The 17,145-nt window shown below is 36.1% G+C and overlaps 1 long non-coding RNA gene across 1 annotated transcript in view; it reads left to right on the forward strand.

The window, feature by feature from the left end:
* Nucleotides 1-12,607, forward strand: part of LOC110258130 — a 28,225-nt gene extending 15,618 nt beyond the window's left edge. The window contains exons 2-3 of the long non-coding RNA XR_002340985.1: nucleotides 11,434-11,627; nucleotides 11,813-12,607. This is a non-coding gene — a long non-coding RNA (uncharacterized LOC110258130). The remainder of the gene's footprint in view (nucleotides 1-11,433; nucleotides 11,628-11,812) is intronic.
* The last annotated feature ends 4,538 nt before the right edge of the window (nucleotides 12,608-17,145 follow it).

The raw sequence follows: 17,145 nt of genomic DNA on the forward strand, positions 1-17,145 counted from the left end.
AAAAATGAAATTGGAATTGTTCAGTCAATACCATCAATGATAACACACAAATTATGTGAAGTTAAAGATGTGGTTGTGGAGTTCCCATCGTGGGTCAGTGGTTAACGAATGTGACTAGGAACCATGAGGTTGTGGGTTTGATCCCTGGCCTTGCTCAGTGGGTTAAGGATCCAACATTGCCATGAGCAGTGGTGTAGGTTACAGATGTGGCTCAGATCTCGTGTTGCTGTGGCTGTGGTGTAGGCCAGCACCTACAGCTCTGATTTGACCCCTAGCCTGGGAACCTCCATATGCCGTGGGTGGGAGCCTAGAAAAGAAAAAAAAAAAGAAAAAAGATGTGTTCATAATCCTTTTACCCTTTATACTCTCCCACAGAGTATAAATCCTCAGAGCATGACTTTTTATTTTATTTTTTGGGTGGATCATTTTTTATAAATTGAGGTGTAGTTGATTTATAATGTTGTTTTATATATATATATATGTAATTATATATTATTGTGTATATATGATTATTTTCCCTTAAAGTTTATTACAAAATAATATTGTTCTTACAACATATTGAGGTGTTATAGAGTAGATTCCTGTGTTATACAGTAGGTCCTTGTTGGGTTATCCGTTTTATACATAGTAGTGTGTGTATGTTTATCCCAACCTCTCTCCCCGTCCCTTTCCCCTTTAGTAAACATAAGTTTGTTTTCTGTCTGTGCAACTCTTTTATTTTTGTAAATTAGTTCATTTGTATAAATGTGTTTTTTAGATTTTGCATATAAAGAATATCATGTGATATTTGTCTTTCTCTGACTTACTTGGTGTGATAATCTCTAGGTCTATCCATGTTGCCACAATTGGTATTATTTCTTTCTTTTCTATGGCATTCTTTCTTTCTTTTCTATGGTTGAGTAATATTCCATTATATATAGAAATACCATCTTTATCCATTCATATGTCAGTGGTCTTTTAGGTTGCTTCTCTGTCTTGACTCTTGTAAACTGTGCTGCAGTGAACATTGGGGTGCATGTATATTTTCAAATTAGAGTTTTCTCTAGATATATTCCCAGTAGTGGGATTGCTGGATCATATGGCAACTTTACTTTTAGTTTTTAAGGAATCTCCATTCAGTTCTCCATAGTGGCTGCACCAGTTTACATTCCCACCAACAGTGTAGGAGGGTTCTCTTTTTTACCACACTTGCTACAGCATTTATTTTGTATAGACTTTCTGATGATGACCATTCTGACTGGAGTGAGGTGATACCTCATTGTACTTTTGGTTTGCATTTTGCTAATAATTAGCGATGTTGAGCATTTTTTTTCATGTTCCTATAGGCCATCTGTATGTCTTTTTTTGGAGAAATATCTATGTCTTCTTCCCATGTTTTAATTGGGCTGTTGGTTTTTTGATAATGTGCTGTATGAGCTTTCCGTATATTTAGGAAATTAATCTGTTGTGAGTTGCATAGTTTGCAAATATTTTCTCCGATTATGTAGGTTGTCTTTTTGTTTTGCTTATGGTTTCCTTTGCAGTAGAAAAGTTTTTAAGTTTAACTAGATGCGGCTTGTTTATTTTTGTCTTTATTTTCATTACTCTAGGGGTGGATCTGAAAAGACATTGATGTGGTTTGTGTCAGAAACTGTTCTATGTGTTCCTCTAAGAGTTTTATAGTATCCAGTCTTTCATTTAGATTTTGAGTTTATTTTTGTGAATGGTGTTAGAGAGTGTTCTAGTTTCATTCTTTTACATGTTGCAGTCCAGTTTTCCCAGCATCACTTATTGAAGAAACTGACCTTTTTCCATTGTATAGTCTTACGTCCTTTGTTGTAGATTAATTGACCATAAGTGTGTTGGCTTATTCTGGGCTTTCCATCATATTCTAGTGATCTATATTTATGTATTTGTGCCAGTATCATACTCTTTTGATTACCATAGCTTTATGGTATAGTCTGAAGTCAGGGAGTCAGAGTCTTCCAGTTCCATTTTTTCTTTTCTTTTTCTTTTTCTTTTTCTTTTTTTTTCTTTTTTTTTCTTTTTTTTTTTTTTTTTTTTTTTTTGCTCATTATTGTCTCTTTGGGGCCTTTTGTATTTCCATTAAAATTTAAAAAAAAGTTCTAGTTCTCTAGAAGATTCCATTCCATACAAAATTCTTTTGTATGTCCATTAAAATTTAAAAAAAAGTTCTAGTTCTCTAGAAAATTCCATTGCACATTGAATCTGTAGTGTGCCTTGGATGGTATGGTCATTTTAACAATATTGTTTCTCTTAAGCCAAGAACACGATGTATTTTTCCATCTTTTTGTGTTGTCTTCACTTTCTTCCATCAGTATATTGTAGTTTTCAGAGTAAAGACAGCATTTTATAGTTTTCAGAGTACAGATCTTCTGCATCATTAGGTAGGTTTATTCTTAGGCATTAATACTGTTTTAATTATAAAATTCTTTACTAAGTCCACATGGATCACAAATAATTAGGGAAATATATTACCACAAAAGGAGAAAAATAGTGTTCTAGCAAGTACAGCTAAATAAATGGAGGTGCTCAGAATCATTAGCTTTCTTTTTTTATTTCAAGCTACAATACTCCCACCAATGCCCTTCTTTCGCTTCCATTTTTAAAAGATTGCTACTTTTCAACACAGAGTGAAATTTAAATGCTTCAAATATTAATTACTGTTTATCAGTGTTTTGCATTTATTTATGGATGTAACACTTAAGACTCCCATGTAAAGTTTCATAGCTCCCACTCTTATAGCTTCTCAATTTTACATATTGGTGGCCTAAACCTTTTCTTATTTTAACTTACAGATTTCATAGTGCATTATCCAAATTGAGTAATTAAAATTATTTAAGTCCCATTTACAGATATATTTAGTATAATAATTATATTCCCTATTTATTAACTTATTAACCACACATTTCTAAGTGGCACATAATTACTTTGGTTCAATAATGACTGCTTTAGAGTTTCTTGTGCAGATTTCTTTATTCATGTGTTTCTTAGAGTGACCAGTAATTAAGAGCTCTTTGTTGTATGCTCTTTGAGATCATGTGCATAATATGTTTCAAAAGTTCAGAAAAGTGATAATTACAATTTTCTCTTATGTTCCTTCTTCTTATAAAAACATAAAATCCATGGAGTTCCTGTCATGGCTCAGTGGTTAACAAATCCAACTAGGAACCATGAGGTTGTGGGTTCAATCCCTGGCCTTGCTCAGTAGGTTAAATATCTGGCATTGCTGTGAGCTGTGGTCACAGACGAGCCTCAGATCCTGTGTTGCTGTGACTCTGGCAAAGGCTGGTAGCTACAGCTGCAATTAGACCCTTAGCCTGGGAATCTCCATATGCCATGGATGCAGCCCTAGAAAATACAAAAGACAAACAAACAAACAAAAAACCAAAAAAAACAAATCATAAAATCCTAAATATGCTACAACAGGATGAATTGTGCTATAAAAATCTATTTCATAAATTCTGAAATGTTTAGATAATCCTCTTTTTTTCTTCGATGTCAATTAAGCAATTTAACAAACAGAGGTAGCAAACATATTGATAACATGAGAGTATTCTTGCAGAGAGAGGTCTCTTTTACTGTGTTGGCTTATACACTTTCAATTACAGGGTCTTTTCTCACCCTTTCCCCACCAAACGTACACGACTGCTTGATAGGTAGTGTAGTGTAGCAGACTGAACATGACTTGAAATCAGAATTCAGGCTCCATTATTTCTGCAGTGATGTATTGGTTAATTTACTCAATCTCTTTCAGATTGTGTCTGTTGACACAACTACACCATATTGGTAGGATTGGGAAGAGCATGTCTGAAAAGAGTTTGATGTATGATTGGTAGTTCAAAAAAGGCAGTTATTTTTGAAATTATGCCCAAAGAGATAATTTAAAAGAATCTCTAATAGCTATTTCAAATCCCATGTTAAAATAAATAGTTCTTGACATTTTAATGTCAGCCATATTTTTTCAGTTTTTTAAAAGAATTAATTCTTTGTTCGTTTTTTTTGTTATCCAGTAGAAGGTATTATTTACTTCCAAAGAAGATAATGAAAATGGTGGGGCTATTATCAGTGAGGAGTAGTTATTTTTCTTTCTTTCTTTCTCCCTTCCTTCCCTCCCTCCTTCCTTCCATCTTAGAAGTCTCATTTATCACTCGCTGTCCTAAATTCCTGTACAGTTTATCAACAGGGAACAATGCCATTACCTACAGTGCTTGTGCAATTCAATTTTTTTTTGGTTTTCTCATTGGAGCTACAGAATTTTTTCTCCTGGCATCCATGTCCTATGATTGCTGTGCGGCCATCTGTAAACCCCTGCAGAACATGACTGTCATGAACAATAAAGTCTGTGCCTTAATAGTCCTCAGCTGTTGGGTGACTGGCTTCTTCTAAGAATGAAAAATTTTGGAGGAAAAGTACATAGGAGTTTTCAGATGGGAGTCCACCAATGTGAGGCTGATGATAGTCACATTCCCTGGTTCCTATTACGCTCAACGTGTAGGTGAGAAATAGAAAAATAAAAATCAGGATTTGCAGTTGTGGGTCATCTGTCAGTCCCAGCAGGATAAAATTTGTTATTGCTGTGTGATTTTTCATTTTTCATGAATTTTCATTTTCCAGTTATTTTATCTATAGTGTGAGGAAAGGTTGTGTTCAAGATACTTGCAAAAGGAATATTGTTGTGTGCATTCATGTTATTTTTCAGGTAATTGGCAGTGGTTTCTGAAGTTCTGAGACAAAACTATATATAATATCACTAAAAATATTCTTCCAGGCTCCTGCTTCCTTCATTATGTTTGTAATTCTTTGCAAAGACGTTACTGTCTTCACCTTCTCGATGTACCCTCACTCCGGTTATACTTTTAGCTTCTGCAACCTGACTTTGACGTCCAGCCTCCCACTGCTTCTCTAACACCTACTAGAACTTCATTACTGCTGAAGCCAATGGCACATTTTTGGTATTTATTTTGCGTGGTATTCTCACTGTGTGAGTATATATTACATACATATAAATATACATATTTCAGTTAAATTTCATTCTTTAAATGGATCCCATGGCCTCTTCCTGACTTTTCTCCTGGCTTCAGATCTCTTTTTTTTTAGTGTGCTACACAGACTCCACATTCTCTATTCATCAGTGAAATATTGTTATTCCCCAATATTTTATATTGAGACATCTCATTTTTTTCCTGTTTCAACTCCTTATTGCCAAGGTTGATATCATCAGTGATTGGTTTGGTTGTCATTGATATGATGGACTCCTAAGGCCAACACTTTCCCAAATACAAATCATTGCCAAGTACACATCAGTGAGTGGGATATTTCACGGACATCTCACATACTATATGCTGAAAGTGAAATCATGCTCTCTGTCCAAGCGATCTCCTCATTGAGGGTTAACTGTTTCTTGATAAAGGTTAATGTTGTTCCTGTGGCCTGCAAGGTTCTTCATGGGCAGGATCTTCCTTATTTTCTCACCTCATCACAAATTCCTTACCTTTCTTCCTCATAACTTAAGTTCCACCAACCTTGAGTACTTGCAGTTCTTTGTATTTTCTACAGGCTGTCTCCTCTACAAGGACAATCCTTTGACTACTTAATGCCCGTTGGTCCTTCTTATTCTCCTTAGGTGTCACTTCTTCAAGGAAATCTTCATTTACTCACCCAGACAGACTATGTGAGATTGTATTGCTGTGTTATTTCAAGCACCTCTTTCTTACCCTGCCTTGGAATGTATCCCATTGAATGCTTAAGTGTCATATTTCTCTTCTTTGTTTCTCCAAACTTCTCCAAAGTAGAGACTATGTTTTATATACCATTATATTCTCTTATATTGGAACATGTTGAGTGTTATGTTCACGTGAACTGAAGAAACAAAACAGAGTTGTCTATGAGCTGAAACTCAGCTATATTCTTTAATGCCTATTCTGTCAGTTGGCCCAGGATTCTTATTTTCACGTGTGTTTCAAGTTGCTCTGTCATTTCAAGTGTATTCTTAAATAAAAGACTTGAAAAATCCCAAACCTAAACTTTATAAATCTTCCTTCTCTGGACATTTTCCTCTGGCTTTTCAACTAGTGTTTACCTTCAATATTCTAATTCTCCATTTTCTGTTTGTTATTTATTTCTAGTGATCTTTCTGGACCTCCTGCATGTTAGGTGCTTAGATTTTTTTTCCCTACCATCCAGGATTTGCTTTGTTGTTTGCTGTTTGTTTTCCAGGAAAGATGTGTCTTATCTTCAAAGAAGCCTTTGAAAGTAACCATTGAAGAAAATTCATGCACACATGATGTAAAATCATCTTTTTTCTCCTAACTCATTTGTAAATCCAGTCCTGGTCAGGAATTACAAATAAGCAACTACATTTGTAAATACTTAGGGGCAAAGAATTATCATAGAAGATGGATTGTTTTATAATAACATAAATCCTGAAGGAATATCCCCTAGGCTTGACCATGGACCCTAGGAAAAGCAGACTCCCCATCTCCCTCTCCCCACAACTTCTCCATCTGTCTTCATATGACCTCACTGTGTGGCCCCAGGTGTCATGTGCTTTTCAGGACCTGTGAGAAATAAATTTTTTTTTCCAAATTTTCTTGATGGTTGGAGTCTTGCAATCATAAGAACCATGGGTCCATTCGCAGTGCGGTTTATCCATAGGCTGAAATCTGTGCAAAACATGTATAAACTGCTGTGCTCTGATATTCTCCCAGGCTCATTGTTTCCAACTAATGGTGCAATTCTGGACATTTGTAAAGCACAGGGCTAGGCTCTGTGTCATAAAATTCACTTAACTTATAAAAAAATTCTCACCACAGTTATTTATTAATATTTTACCTCTTTTTCCAGAAATGCTTGCATTTTACCTCATTGTTTAATGTGTGTTATTCCAAAGATTCATCAAGGAAGCTTTCACAGTATAGGTTCCTGAACTCAGGGAGACCTAAAAATTTTCAGCCAAGCAGTGAGGTTGAAGGATTAAGTGCCAGTGGAAAAAAAATTGTTGATATTATTTGTTACGACTATGTATATTCTTCAGCAAGAGGAAAAGACACTGTTCAGAGAGCAATAGCTAGGCTTATTCCCTACCCAGCATTAATGATGTATAATGGTAGTTAAGAAAATATGTTCTATCTGAAGACAGTCTCCAGGGCTCCTGCTGTTTCTCCATCATTGAATTAAATGGTATTTCCCTGGAGACATCAATTAGTTTGTCATATGAATGATTTTTCACTCATTTGGCTTTACAGTATTTCTTGTACGATGTTTCCTGCAAATGACATGAGCCCCTTGAGTCTGGAAGAATGAAGTCCTCCATTTCTTATGCACCTGTGCCTTATAAAATCCTAAGTGGTATATACGGCCAGGCCAGTCTTGCTCTAAATGAACCATCATAGGAAAATGGACATTCATGCAGGGAAACAAATGAAAAACTGCAGTAGGTGAAATGATGTGGACCTGGAACAACTAAGCTGAAGGAGCTAACAAAGCTAATGGCCACCATTCTAAAATGACAGGCTGTCACGGACACTTACTCACACTTAAATTCTCAAGGCTTGTCTTTTTTTTTAGGGCCATACTTGTGGCACATGGAGGTTCCCAGGCTAGAGGTCAAATTGCAGTTGCAACTGCTGGCCTGTGCCGTAGCCACAGCCACAGCAACACCAGATCTGAGCTGCTTCTGTGATATACACCACAGCTCATGGCAACGCTGGATCCTTAACCCACTGAGTGAGGCCAGGGATTGAACCCAAATCCTGGATATTAGTTGGGTTCATTACTGATGAGCCACGATGGGAACCGACACTCACGGCTTTTCAGGACATCCATGAATAATGGAAATCCTTTCCTTCAGTGACCCTTTGACCCCAAAGCAGTGATCTCTTTGTGAGCTCCACATCCCAGTCAATAGCTTATCTAAAGGGAAAAAAAGAAAGTTGTTTTCAGAGTTCCCTCATGGCTCAGTGATTAACGAACTGAGCTGGTATCGATGAGGATACAGGTTCCATCCCTGGCCTCGATCTGATTAAGGATCCAGTGTTGCTGTGAACTGCGGTGTGGTCTAGTGTAGGTTGCAGACTCGACTTGGATCCTGCATTGCTGTGGCTGTGGTGTAGGCCGCTAGCTACAGCTCTGATTAAGGATCATTCCTGGCCTCGATCTGATTAAGGGTCCAGTGTTGCCGCGAACTGCGGTGTGGTCTAGTGTAGGTTGCAGACTCGACTTGGATCCTGCATTGCTGTGGTGTGGTGTAGGCCGCTAGCTACAGCTCTGATTTGATCCATAGCATGGGAACCTCCATATGCCGCTTGGGGGGCCCTAAAAAGACAAAAGCAAGTTGTTTTCAAACTCTGAGCTTTTTCTTTTCCCAAAGTTGAAAACAATTTTTTTTCAAGTAGTCTTAATTGTAATAAATTGTTATTTCCCCAATACATTTTTTTTCTACTGTACAGCATGGTGACCTAGTTACACATATATGTATACATTTTTTTTTCACATTGTCATGCTTCATCATAAATAACTAGGCATAGTTCCCAGTGCTACACAGCAGGATCTCATTGCTAATCCATTCCAAAGGCAATAGTCTGCATCTATTAACCCCAAGCTCCCAAACATATATCTGGACAAAACTTTCCCTAAAAAAGACACATGCACCCGCATGTTCATTGCAGCTCTATTCACGATAGCCAAGACATGGAAACAACCCAGATGTCCATCAACAGATGATCAGATTAGGAAGATGTGGTATATATACACAATGGAATACTACTCAGCTATAAAAAGGACAAAATGATGCCATTTGCAACAACATGAATGGAACTAGAGACTCTCATACTGAGTGAAGTAAATCAGAAAGAGAAAGAAAAAAAACCCTGAGATGTTTCATATCTCCTCAGTCCTCTTTCTCTATGTAATTCCTGTTTTGTCTTAGATAAGATCAATTTATTCAGTTTCTCTTATAAGCACATAAGTGTATACCAATAGTTTATGATGACTTCTCCTTTGATTTTGGTTTATCTAAGAATTAATTCTCTTTCAACTACTTCAGGATTGCAAAAAAACTAGGAAGGAGCTAAAAACTGACATCCTTGTTGTCACCTCCTTTTTCTTCTTCTCCCTCTGAATATACTTCAGGTCATAAACTCTTAGTGAAACATTCTCCCTAGTCTTGTTTTATCCTGTGTAATGCCTCATAATCAACAAAAATTGTCTCTCTCTCTTGAGTCATCCAATTATTGTCTGTTGCATAACTTAGATATTAAAGGAACATTTTCATCGAATATGTAGATCTGTAGGAAAAAACTTTTTTTCTGCTTAAATTTTTCATCATAAAATAAAAATTACAACTTAGAGAATGCTGACATTTTAAGCCATATTATTTTCTTTTGGGGTAAAAATTCCAGGGATTTGGAATTCTGTATGTTCTTGGAATTACACTGCGTGGGTGACTACATGTGGATGTAAAAATATAGCCCTGGCTGTGACCATAGTTTTACAAAGGGCTATTGGATGATTCATACCATGTCTACTGTAATTTTTCATATTACAAGCTGAAACAAGTGTAACCACATCATAGCAGAAAGTGACATCAGATATTTCTTTCTCTTTTCTCTCAAAAGAGAAACTGGTTCTTCTCTCTACCTTGTGGTACTTACCCTTTTGATAAGCTTTTGATGTTTTTTCCTGGGTTCAGCTGGCAGCTGAAGTATGCAAATTTTGATCTGGGGCATAGATAGAAGTTAAAACACTATATTTCACTAAAATTTATAAAAATTATGACTTTATATGGGGGATTTGCTGAAGAGAAATAGTCATACCAAGAAAGTAATATTATGAAACTACACAGAATTAGTCCTAGATAGTTAATTATTTTTTTAAATGTTAGATCATTGTTTTTCAAGTTTTTTTTTTTGTGGGATTTGGACTCCAAATATGCTGCTAATCATCACCTTTTTTATTTATCCCACAAATTTCATACTTCATAACTTCCTATGACATATCATTTTTCTAATATTGTTGTGATTTATTCATTGATGAATATTTTGTTTCGTTGCTATTTAAAAATTTCCAAGTGTATGATGATTTTCAATTAAAATTTTTTTTTCTTTTTCAGTTTTTTTATTATTATTTTTTTTGTTATTTCCCTAATACAATTTTTTTTTCTACTGTACAGCATGGTGACCCAGTTACACATACATGTGCACATTCTATTTTCTCACATTATCATGCTCCATCATAAGTGATTAGACATAGTTCCCAGTGCTACAAAGCAGGATCTCATTGCTGATCCATTCCAAAGGCAATAGTCTGCATCCATTAAGCCCAAACTCCCCGTCCACCCCACTCCATCCCCCCCCCCCCTTGGCAACCACAAGTCTATTCTCCAAGTCCATGATTTTCTTTGCTGTGGAAAAGTTCACTTGTGTCGTATATTAGATTCCAGATATAAGTGATATCATATGGTATTTGTCTTTCTCTTTCTGACTTACTTCACTCAGGATGAGAGTCTCTAGTTCCATCCATGTTGCTGCAGATGGCATGATTTCATTCTTTTTTATGGCTCAGCAGTATTCCATTGTGTATATATACAACGTCTTCCTAATCCAATCATATGTCGATGGACAGTTGGTTTGTTTCTATGTCTTGGCTATTGTGAATAGTGCTGCAATGAACATGCGGGTGCATGTGTCTTTTTCAAGGAAAGTTTGGTCCAGATAGATGCCCACGAGTGGGATTAGTGGGTCATATTTTTTTTTTCTTTATTGCCATTCTAGTCAGAATTTATACTTTGACTAACTTCACTTTTTTGTAATTTTTAATATTTGTTTTATGGCCCGACATAAGGTTATTTTCAGTAAGTACTTGCATAGAATACCAATTCTGGAGTAGGAGGATGCAGTGTTTTTGTATATCAGTTAGTTCCAATTTGTGTATTACACTTGCCAAGTTTTTTCATTATTAAAGAATACTTAACCTTATTGACATTGGTATACCCTCTTTGTGTTTTTTTTTAGTGTATGTATTATGTATGCTTTCTGTGCTTTTACTTGAAATCTGTACACATATTTAGAAGTGTCTTTTGCAAGAGAACATATAGACTTAAAAACCTATTCTGACAAGGCTTGTATTTAAATACAGCATTTATTTTACAAACATTTATGAGTTTGTAAAAAAACGGTTTTAACACAAAATTTTTTTCCTCATGTACAGGGAAAATAAACTGTGTATTACACATCTTAACTCTGTGTTTTATACTTCTCTCTGATAAAGGTAACATATCAGCTGTTATTCTAGGCTGCATCACTTATAGTAATTCCAATCCTGATTGTCATGTGTACTGGGACAAGTGTGAATGAACTAAAAATACAAATTGGGTGACCTTGGCTTTGGACTTTGCTGAGTGTGATAACTAGAAACTTGCCATGTCTCTTCTAGGTACCGTGGATGCTATGCTCACAGATTATTATGAGACACTTTAATTTCCTGGAAGCATGAGGCTTCTAAACTTAAATGGATCTATTTGCACTTATCCATGAAAATTATGATTCTCTTAAACTTGGAATTCCAAAGGAGGCTTGTTTTGAATGCTACAAGGACTGGGAGACACCTGATGTTACTGTTCTGACATGGTGAGTTTCCTGCACACAATACTTGTGAGTTAATACTGTTAACTGTTCTGGTTTTGTGAAATGCAGTATCTGTTTGAGCCTCAGAAGAGTCACTGTGTGTTTTGTTCTATTTAAAACTATTACTGATATATTTGAATTTACATCTACAATTTTATCATTTGGTTTATTTATTTATTTTTGCTCAGGTGTGCAGTTGCTGGATTGTAGGGTAAGTGTATGTTTAAATTTCTAAGATATCACCAAGCTCTCTTCCAAAGTGGCTATATTATTTTGGATTCATATAGTAATGCGTGAGATTTTCTGTTACACATCCTGGTCAGTATTTGGTGTTGTCAGTGTTTCAGATTTTAACCTTTCTGATAGGTTTTTGGTTTTTTGTTTTGCCTTGTCTTCTGTAAAGAAAATATGTAAGTTTCAGGTGTACAGCATTATGTTCAGTATCTATATACACTATAGATGGAGGTGTATATACCTCCATCACCGTAGAGTTGGCCCCCCTCACTCATTTTACCCACCCCCTACCTCATGCCTCTGGTAACCACAAGTGTATTCTGTGTATCTGTGAATTCAGTATTTTTCTGTTTTGTTTTGTTTTGATTTTAGATTGCGTATGTAAGAGAGATCCTATGGTAAATTTTCTCTTTCTGAGTTATTTCACTTAGCATGATACTCTCAAAGTCCATTCATGGTGTCGCAAATGTCAGGATTTCATTCTTTTTATGGCTGAGCGGTATTCCTTTGTGTATATATGCCATGTCTTTTTTATCTGTTCATTCATTCATGGACCCTTAGGTTGTTTTCATATCTTGGCTATTGTCAATAATGCTGTGAATATAGGGTTGCATTTTATTTTCAAATTAGTGTTTTCATGTACCTGATGCTAATTCAAGTTGGTTATAAGCCCATATTGCTACCAAGCAAAGCTGTTGTTTCTTGTGTTGCAAAACAGTATGTTAAAATTTTTTTTCTTAAGATTTTTGCCTAAGATTTTTTTGAATAGATTTTTTTTTTTTTTTTTTTTTTTTTTTTTTTTTTTTTTTTTTGCTTTTTGGCCACACCATGACATATGGAGGTTCCCAGGTAGGGGTCTAATTGGAGCTGTAGCTGCTGGCCTACACCACAGCCGCAGCAATGCAGGATCCGAGCTGCGTCTGCGACCTACTCCACAGCTCACAGCAATACCAGATCCTTAAGCCACTGAACAAGGCTAGGGATCGAACCTGTAACCTCATGGTTCCTCATCAGATTCGTTTCCACTGTGCCACAATGGGAACTCCTGAATAGATTCTTAATTAGTACTTCGTTATTTATAGGTTTTCTAATGATGCATGATGTTAAACATTTTTTAATGTGCTTATTGGCATCTGTACATCAGTATTTGTGAGGTGTCTTTGTCCATTTTAATTGGGGTGTATAGATTCTTATTGTTGAATTTTAAGAGTTATTGTATATTTTGGTTAACAGTCTTTTATCAGATATGTCTATAGCAAGTATTTTTTCCCCAATCTTACTAATCTCTTGGTGGGGTCTTTCACATAACAGAAGGTTTTTATTTTTAATAAAAACCCAACTGATAATGTTTTATTTTCATAAGTCATGCCTTTGCCGTTAGTATCTAAAACAATGTGAAATTTTTACTAATGCAAGCTATTGTAAAATCATTGCCAAATACAAGATCGTTTATATTTCCTCCTATGTTATCTTCTACTTTTGTACAGTAGTTTTGCATTTTCAATTTATGTTTATGATCCATTTTCAGTAAATTTTTGTGTAGGGTGTAAGGATTGGGTCTAGATTTTCTCTTTTTTTGCATATGGATATCCAGTTTTTCTTTGACTCTTTGTAGTCAATTCATGGTATTTCCAGTTCAAAGCCTGGGAGGATTACCTAATCTTTGCCTCTTGGATTCCCCTAATCCAAATTATATAATTTTTTTCACAATTCCATGGTTATGTTATAAACTGTATTTAGCTTCTAAGCTTCACAACAATCTCTTCCAGTATCTCTTCCATGTCTCAGGGGAAAGGTAGCCTTAAATGATGAGAACTCTAATCTGAATAACAATATTGCTAGTTTTTCAGTTAATTAACGCTACTTAAAAATATATTTATCCATCTTTTTTTCTGATTTTCAGTGTAATTTTAGATATAAACCACTTAGCCCATCATTGTCAGGAATAGAATAATATTTCATTCAACTTTTCCTTGACTTCATTCCTCAAGAAAGCTAAATTTCCAAAATAATTGGATGCCACTTTCTTCGTTTGTTAAGTGACTTTTTTATCCTTTCTGGATGAAATGGCAGTTAGTGTTTTTTGTTTTTTGGTTTTTTTTTTTTTGAAATTCACATGCATGTGATAAATGGTATGGTGCCGAAGAGATTATGGAGAAAAGGCATGTTTTTCAGAGTCCTGAAGAAGGAACAAAATAAGATAGACTAAAAGAAGTTTGACTCAGTAATTTATGACCTTTTAATTCATTGCGGTTCTTTTTCATCAGTTGTCCATTAGCAGAAGTAGTTTTTCTCACAGGCTCCTAATATGGCTGTGAAAAGTCCCCAAACACTAATATCCCACAAGCCAGTGCTTAAGAAGCCAATTCCAGAGATGATGCTCTTTCACAAGAAAGTCCTAAATGCATTTATAAAGGGGCTTTAACTGATCTTTGCTGTGGTAGTTCTATGCCTGTGAGAGTAGCTATTGTGTTTACCCAGGTAAACATCTGGGGTACAGTAAAATTATATGTCACTACATATTGACAAAAAACAAAAGCAATGTGTTTCTAAAACATTGAAGCCTCAAGCCATAATGTGGAGCGTTGTAGAACTTGAAAGCAGAGATAAAAGGAAGACAGCACTGACTGAGCAAATATTTCTTAAACGCGACATGGTAGAGAAGGAGTAGAAAAAATTTAAGAAGTTTTAAATTAAAGAAGAAACTCAGTTGGATTCATTTCAACATATTATGAAAGCAACAAATAGGAACAAAATAAAGAAAGAATATTGATCAGGAGTTCCCCTTGTGGCTCAGTGGAAATGAACCTGACTAGTATCCTAATGATGTGTGTTTGATCCCTGGCCTTGCTCAGAGGGTTAAGGTTCTGACTTTGACTGAGGTGTGGTGTAGGTAGCAGATGCAGTTTGGATCTTGTACTGCTGTGGCTGTGGCATAGGCCAGCAGCTGCAGCTCCGATTGGACACCTAGCCTGGGAACTTCCATATGCCACAAGTGTCTCCCTAAAAAGCAAAAAAAAAAATATATATATATATATATATATTTATTTATTTATATGTGTGTGTGTGTATATACACATACACACACTATCAGTTGTAGGAAAAGAAGGGCCATATGATTTTTTTTGTGGAGATATAACAGAAATTACTCTGAACATGTACATTTGGGTTGTTTCCATGTCTTGTCTATTGTGAATAGAGCTGCAGTGAACATGTGGGTGCATGTGTATTTTTTAAGAAAAATTTTGTCTGGATAGATGCCCAAGAGTAGGACTGCTGGGTCATATGGTAGTTCTATGTATAGATTTCTAAGGTATCTCCATGCTGATCTCCATAGTGGTTGTGCCAGCTTACATTCCTACCAAGAGTGCAAGAGGGCTCCCTTTTCTCCACACCCCCTCCAGCATTTGTTATTTGTGGACTTATTCATGATGGCCATTCTGACTGGAGTGAGGTGGTATCTCATGGTAGTTTTGATTTGCATTTCTCTAATAATTAGGAGGGTTGAGCATTTTTTCATGTGCTTGTTGGCCATCTGTATATCTTCTTTTGAGAAACGTCTATTCAGTTCTTTTGCCCATTTCTCAATTGGGTTGTTGGTTTTTTTTTTTTTTTTGGCTGTTGAGTTGTATGATTGTTTGTATATTTTAGAGCTTAAGCCCTTGTCAGTTGCATAGGTTGAAACTACTTTCTGCCATTCCATAGGTTGTCTTTGTTCTCACTTTTCAATACCAACATCTTATTTGGTTCTTTAAAATTTAGTGTCTGGATTAAGCCAAATGTTCTGCCTGTTAAAATAATTCTGTATTAAGGGGGTTGTGGAAGGAAAATTGAAACTAGCCAAGGTGTTTCAGGTGGTGAGGGAGTTAATACAGGGCAGGAAATTAGAGGGCACTGAAGCAATGGAAGAACTAGGAAGGCAAAGGAAATAATAAAAATGCATATAGTATGTGTAAATGAGAAAAAGCCTGTAGTCATCTCAGGTATCTTTTGCAGCAGAGCTGAAATTTGCAGGATGTATGGATACTGCTGACTCCTTACTGTCAGTACCTGCTGCACAACTGTGCTGTCTCGTCCTTACAGTCTGTATTCCAAATCCCAAGAGCACTTTTCTAAAGTGGATCTTACCCAGCACACTGCTGTCAAGGCAGAGTCTACAAACAACTCAATTTAATAAAGGAGTTTAGAGGTTTACAGGATAGAAAATTAACCTAAAAAATAAACATTTCTTTATGGTGGAAATAAATGGCTAAAATGCAATGATAGAACCAAAATCTGATGAAATATGTCACTTGGACAAGGCAGAAGGCTGACCCTTCAATCTCATAAATTTACCAAGAGGATGCTGCCTTTTAAAGAGTGTGGATATGCATCCTTAGGTGGCCTTTAATTGGCTAAGGGCTTCTGCATCTGCAGATATGCATACTTTAAAAAAATTTTTTTATGGCAGTACTTGAGCTAAGGTTCTAATTGGAGTTGAGACTGCAGCCATAGCGACACCCGATCCAAGCTGAATCTGCAACCTACACTGCAGCTTGCAGCAATGCTGCATCCTGAGCTAGGCCAGGGATTGAACCCACATCCTCATGGAGACTACGTTAGGTTCTTAATTGGCTGAAGCACCAGAGGAACTTCTTAAAAATTAAAGCATAGTGGATTTACAATGTTGTGCCAATTTCTGCTCTATAGCAACGTGACCCAGTTATACATAGACGTGTTTTTTATATTCTTTTCCGTCATCATCTATCCCCAGAGATTAGATATAGTATGCTTTTTATACAATCAAACTGGCCAAGTGAAGTTGACTGATACAAATTTGGATGGTATTTTCTTTATCTAAGAACTGTTTCCCGCTCACTTCAAGAAAGAGGAGCTACACTTCTGCCTGTCCATGAATAATATGATGTAGGCAGATAAGTGAACAGGAGTGACTTAGGAGATCAATGACCGTAAAAATGATTAACATTGCTAAGCACTTTTAGGATGACCAGCAAAGTCTCAAGCTTGTAAATGACAGAGCCAGAGTACAAACCAGGCAACATAAAACCAGCATATTTAAACTAACCAATACACACACGGTGGCTGAGAATCAAGTAATTGATCCTCTTGGATTACAGAGATGGTCAGTGATTAACACTCACTCAAGGATGGGTGGATCAATTCTTTTAAACTGCGCTTCTGTTGGAGTTGGTGGTTGGGAGTTTCTTCCCTTTGCATCGTGAATTGAAAAGAATCAGTTGGAGGCTACAAAGCAGCATGGCATTTACTATGTGACGCAGAGTATCTG

This window comes from Sus scrofa, unplaced genomic scaffold, assembly GCF_000003025.6.
Source record: "Sus scrofa isolate TJ Tabasco breed Duroc unplaced genomic scaffold, Sscrofa11.1 Contig1293, whole genome shotgun sequence".
Classification (NCBI taxonomy): domain Eukaryota; kingdom Metazoa; phylum Chordata; class Mammalia; order Artiodactyla; family Suidae; genus Sus; species Sus scrofa.